Below are 6,000 nucleotides of genomic sequence, written 5' to 3'. Positions count from 1 at the left end.
ATCAAAGTATATGCCTCAAAAAAAAAAAAAAGGATCAAGATTCTAGTCAAATGTGGTTCCCTTATATTGCACTCAAGGGATGAAGGAACAGATTTCTTTATTCTAGAATTTTATCTTGTTCAAGGATACCTGTACACCTGCGTGATGATGCTATGGTAGATTGCCTAGTGGTTCCCTATAAGGTCTTATCACTAAGTGAAAAGTCTACTTCTTTTCCCTTGATGTGGTCACTTGGGGTTTTTAGGGGGCTGAGCACAAGATTTGAGATGACCTTGAGAGATTGGGAGCCATTTTTGAAGTGTGTGGGTTTTGATAAGCTTCAGTTGCCAAAGCACGTGGGAGCACCTGTACTTTCAAACTTTGTGTTGAGACCAATCCCTAATTTCTGAGACACAGTAATTTATTTAAAAAAAAAAAAAACCACATTGAATAAATGATTCAAATGTTACTTTTGTTTGTGACTGAATACCTTCATGTGCACAATATGCAGATTTTGAGTGGAATAAATGTAAGTTTTTGTTAAATGCAACACATCACTGATATGTGAATTTGAAACCTATGTTGATCTAATCTAAAAAGTATTGTTTGCCTATACCAAACCCTCATTTCCTGATATTGTTAAATAAAAATATTGCAGATCTAGCCGCAGTGGCCTCTAGCTGATGTGAATAGTATGCTGAGCCCATGCAGTGTCTGCAGGTTTGAAGCATTCCCAAATTCTTAAAGAAGAAACAGTACTGTGCAGGTTACTGGACTTAAGGAACGGTCTGGTGGACGTGGGAAGAACTGGGATCTTCTTCATTAAAGATGAACAAATGCATTTGGCCATTTGTGTCTGGAGACAAATCCTCACTTCTGTCTTGTCTACCCTGTCTCATTCTTGTGTCCGTTGTTGAAATTTCTGAAAGGTTTCTAACCAGTTATTCACCATGGATGGGATCAAACGCTGAACTATAGACACTTATCATTAGGTAGATCACATAACAAGCTAATATAATTTACATCCATCAGCTAAGTATGAATACAAAGTGTACTGAGTTCCAAGCTCACCGCTTCTTGTTTATTTTGCTGTCACGGTTTGCACCATTCTTTTGCAAAGAAAATAGTAAAACCTTTTCTCGTTTTTATCTGTCTGTTCCTGCTGCGTTTCTCCATCATCTATTTTTTTTTTTTTTGGAGGAGTTTCGAAGAAACCATGGTGATCAGCCTCATTTTCATGGCTCACTCACCCTTAGCACACCTACTCATCCATTTTCTTCATGTGAATTCTGAGCTTGCCCTGCAGTTTTTACTTAGTCCAAATTCTGGATAAGCAACGTTAGATCAGAGATGTTGGCAAAAGATGGAACTCCTTTGCTAGCCCCCTAATTTTCTCTATGCACGCACACTGAATTCACCTTGCTGCTTCTCTACTGATCCCCTCTTTCTGCTGAGTTGTCCATCTGTTCTGAAGGTTTTCCTCCTGTCTGGATATCTGCCCTTAAAGCAATTTCCCAACTAACATATGACAGTCTGGGGTCAGTGCCAGAGGCAGGAGTGTGCACTATACTACATCTTAAGACCAGGTTCCTACTGAGTCCGTCCATATGGACGTCTTAGAAGAGAATAATGCAGGCCACAGAAGAGGAAGCACTGAGGGTTTGCTTACAAATCCTTTTGGCTTCCCTTATAAGTAATAATAATAATGATAGCTAAGGACCATCTTTTGTAGTTTCCAGACACTGAATAGGACACTCTTCAGTTGATGTTCTGTAGTCTGTGCCAAGATCATCATCTACACATCCTTTTAGATTTGAACACTTCAGTTAATTTTATGGTTTCGGTCCACACTAAGATCCAGATGGCCCTAGATTTATATCTTGTAACTCTCTAAGATTTTCCAGTTGTTAAGATGTAAGAGCGTCAGGAAGCATTTTTGAAAATTTATTATAAACATTTTATGTCATGGCGTATACAAAAAGGGCTTGCAAAATTTGAGAGTATAGCTCTATGAATATTCCGAACAAAGACACTCTCTCATCTCACCCAGAACATTCACAGGACTCTGAAAGTATCTCTCCCTAACTAGTCTTGTCAGCAGCAGCACCTGAGGGATGCCGACTACCCTGAGTTTTAGTATTATAACTGAATAGGGCTGGCTGAGAGGTCAAAGGCACTTACAGCCAAGCCTAAAAACTGGAGTCTGATTGCCAGGAGCCATGTGATGGGAGGAGAACCTCTATGTGCACGTGACTTATATCCATTTGTGCACGCACATACACACAATATAATAAATAAGCTTAATTTTTAAATTTACTTTTATGCATATGACTATTTTGTCCACATGTACATCCATACACTACATCTGCGTCTTGAGCCCCTGGAGGCCAGAAGCAGGTGTTAGTTCCCCCATGAGTTACAGACAGTTGTGAGCTACCGTGAGCGGTCGGGACTCAAACCAAGTCCTCTGGAAAACTTGCCAGTTCTTACTAGCTGATTCATCACTCCAGCTCCATGAATGAATTTTTGTGTTTGACTTCTTAGACTCAGTTTTATCCTATGAAATTAATCAAGATGATTACATACAATTGAAGTTTAGAATTCTTTTTTATTTATTCTATCCAGTTGCTTAGATAACCTTTTTTTTTTTTTTTACATTCACACTTCCACTGAAGGATATATGAGTCGCTTATAGTCTGTTGACAATTACAAGGGATGCTGCTTTGAGTACACACTTATGACTTCTGGAGACTTACATACTTGCTCATGTTATTTCAAGGAGACATAGAATTAATTGGCCACAGGACATGCATATGTTGAGTCTTAGTAAAATATTGCTGACAGTTTTCAGAAGCTCATTAGGTATTTTGATACTTGGGTATTGCAGTTGTGATGGATGACTAGCAGTGAACTAGGAAGCTATTTTCTGCCAGAAGACATCCTTTGATGGTTATGGACCTTTAATCACTATCACTTCTGTGCTAGTCAACATTGGAAACATCATGACCACAACAACTCTTATAAAGGGAAATGTTTCATTGGGGCTGGCTTATGGTTCAGAGGTTTAGTCCATTATCATCACGGTGGGAAGCATGACCGTGGGCAGGCAGACACAGTGCTGTAGAAGGAGCTGAGAGTTCTACATCTGGGTGGGCAGGCAACGGGTAGAGAGAGGGGAACTGGGCCTGGCTTGAGCATTTGAAACCTCAAAGCCCACTTCCAGTGACACACTGTCTCCAACAAGGCCACACCTACCCCAACAAGGCCACACCCCCTAATAGCACCACTCAGAATCTATGGAGGCCATATTTCTTCAAACCACCACAACCCATGAACAAAAGATGAGTGACTAAGATGGTTTTGTTTGCTTTGGATGAAGGAGGGGGGCTTTGCTGGTAGTAAGTCTGAGTGGCTATTTCATATTATTCTTTAAATAATGTAAAAGTCCCTACCAGCAAGTGGCAACCAAAGATGGGAATTTTAAGGACTACAAAGGAGGAGTTGGGCAATAAAGCACCAATAGAAAAGACCTTGAAGTTGTGAAGAGTGCATTTTAAAAAACTAAGTAGGTGTGATGGTCATGGTTAGAGTTCTACTTGCCTTGATGTTAGAATATTATATGCATCACTAAGAATTTTATTATTGCTAACAAAGAGATACATGAGACTAAAAAGGACATGTGACCATCAGGCCAGTGACTTGTGGCAATGAATAATGGAGAACTTCTTTAGGGAACTTTAAGAACTGAGATTTAAGACTCTAATCCATTGTGATTGTTCCAGGTAATCTTAAAGTGCTAGCTCCGAAAATCTTAAAATCTCAGAACTTGTTCTTGAATTAACCCTTCTCCATGATCAACTTCCTCTTTTGAGTCTTTCCATTTTCCCTTTTGGCCTCTACATTGAGCAATGGCTCTCTGGAGAAACAGAACCACTAGAATGAATGTATATTATAAAAGGGGAATGTATTTTTTGGCTTACAGGACTGATCAGTATGGGTTAGGGAGTTCAACAATGGCTGCCTACATGCGAAAGAAGCTGGAGAATGCTGGCACTTTCTCAGCCCATGAAGTTCATGGGCCTCAGTAGTTCCAAACTGGCTCTGAAGGCTTTCCCTAGAAAGCTGCTGGCATTCAGTCTACCTTAGAGGGCTGAAGAAGCTGGCATCTGACATCAGAAGGAGGGTAGGAGGACTATGGTAGCTGATACACACAGACAATCAGGAAGAAGCAGCCAGAGGTAGACAGGAGCATACTGCTTCCCCTGAGGCTTTTTTTTTTTTTAATCTGGGTCAGCAGTTCTGAGGTGCTGGCTAAGATATCTGTCCTTTCTCAGTTAATCCTATACCTGCCCCCCATCTCCTTGATCATTCCAAATCCTGTCGTGCTGATAATCAAGATCGACCATCACAGCCTCCCATTTAAATCAATCACATCTCCAGATGTGCAGCTTGATCTTTCAGGAAGGAAATCAATTTTTTATTTATCGTGAACTCCTTGCTGGAGTCTCATGTATATAAAAGCGTCACTCACTCTACTTCTGTATCCCCTTACTATCTTCCCCACTTCATGATCATAATAAAACCCCTTCCTTTTAAGGAGCACTATTGATGTCCTGTGACATGTGGCGGGGATGGGATACATAAATGTTCTGGGGTAATGGTTGGGACAACGGTCCTCAAAAGGAAGATTTAGAAGTTTGTCACGATCCTGCTGCTGTTGTCAGGACTGAGGGGACATGGTGTGTGTGTGTGTCTGTGTGTCTGTGTGTGTGAATAGCATGCACAAATCAGGGCATAGGCCTCTCTTATAGCTACGCAGGCTTTGGGAGCTCAGGTGCACACTAAGACAAATGGTAAGCTCCTACAGGAGTTCTGTTAAGTTGCTTCTGATGAGTCCACATTGTCAACAAAGGTTATTCTCTTATTTGCAAGATGGCAGCTAGAAAAAGGCTAACATCACTAGGTCAGGAGTTGCAGTTTCTAAGTTGAAAACACAAAGCAAGTAGGACAATTGCAGATTTGAAGAGATAAGATGTGAGAGATACTATGTGCTGTAGAATTGGAAAAAAAACTAAATGCTATTATATATTCATATATATATATATATATGAATGAAAGAGATCCACGAGGCATATATAGCCCGCTATATATATATATTTGAAACTGTGGCCTCTGAGACACTATAATAGTTGCTATATAGTCAGGATGAAAGGCCAGATCTCTAGCCTGTGATTACGAGTTGTATAAGATACACCCAATTCTGGAGAATCATTTCTGCGTTAATTCTTGCATGTTTTCCAGAACATTCTTTTTCACTTAGACTATAGTGAATGAATGCAAGTGACTGCTTCTTTGACTATTTTTGAGTCTCAATGTGAAGCAGGGGTGGAGGGGAATCAGTGATCTCTTTAGAATTGATCCAAGTGAGGAATAAAAGTTAGGCTGAATCTATACTTACCTGAAGTTTCAAGAAGTACCAAATTCCTAATACCATGTTTTGTTTTGTTTTTAAAATCACTTTTACTCTGGGAATTAAACTTAAAACAATTTTCAGGTAGCATAGCAATTTGGCTATTTTTCTGTAGCAACTGCCACAGAGCATATAACTTGGGAGAAAACAATGATTATTTTTAACAGAGTTTGGGTTTCAAAGAAAGAAAGTAGGGAAAGTTCAATAACTTCTGTGCATGAGACATTTTAATCTACATTTGAATACTCTGTAGAACTCTGTACTTCTTACAGCTGAATTTGGCTTCTCCCCAGAGAAAATAGAAATATGACCTATAAATTATGACTGAAAAAATAACTATGTGCATATGTCATATACATACCATTGTAATGACAGTATTATTATTTTTCTATTTCTCTTTATAGCTTCTTAACTTTTTAAGTGCCATGAATAAAAATCTAGTCTGTCCAAGATTTCTGGTAATAGTCCATGTTGGAATATTATAAAAATACCAGGAAATTGTGCTCAGGTCAAAGACAAGTTTAGAGGACCTATGGTACACACATCGCCAC

The sequence above is a fragment of the Mus caroli genome, unplaced genomic scaffold, assembly GCF_978045245.1.
Source record: "Mus caroli unplaced genomic scaffold, Mus_caroli_1 scaffold_10, whole genome shotgun sequence".
Lineage (NCBI taxonomy): Eukaryota > Metazoa > Chordata > Mammalia > Rodentia > Muridae > Mus > Mus caroli.
The sequence above is the reverse complement of the archived record's forward strand: the minus strand, read 5'-3'. Positions refer to the sequence as shown.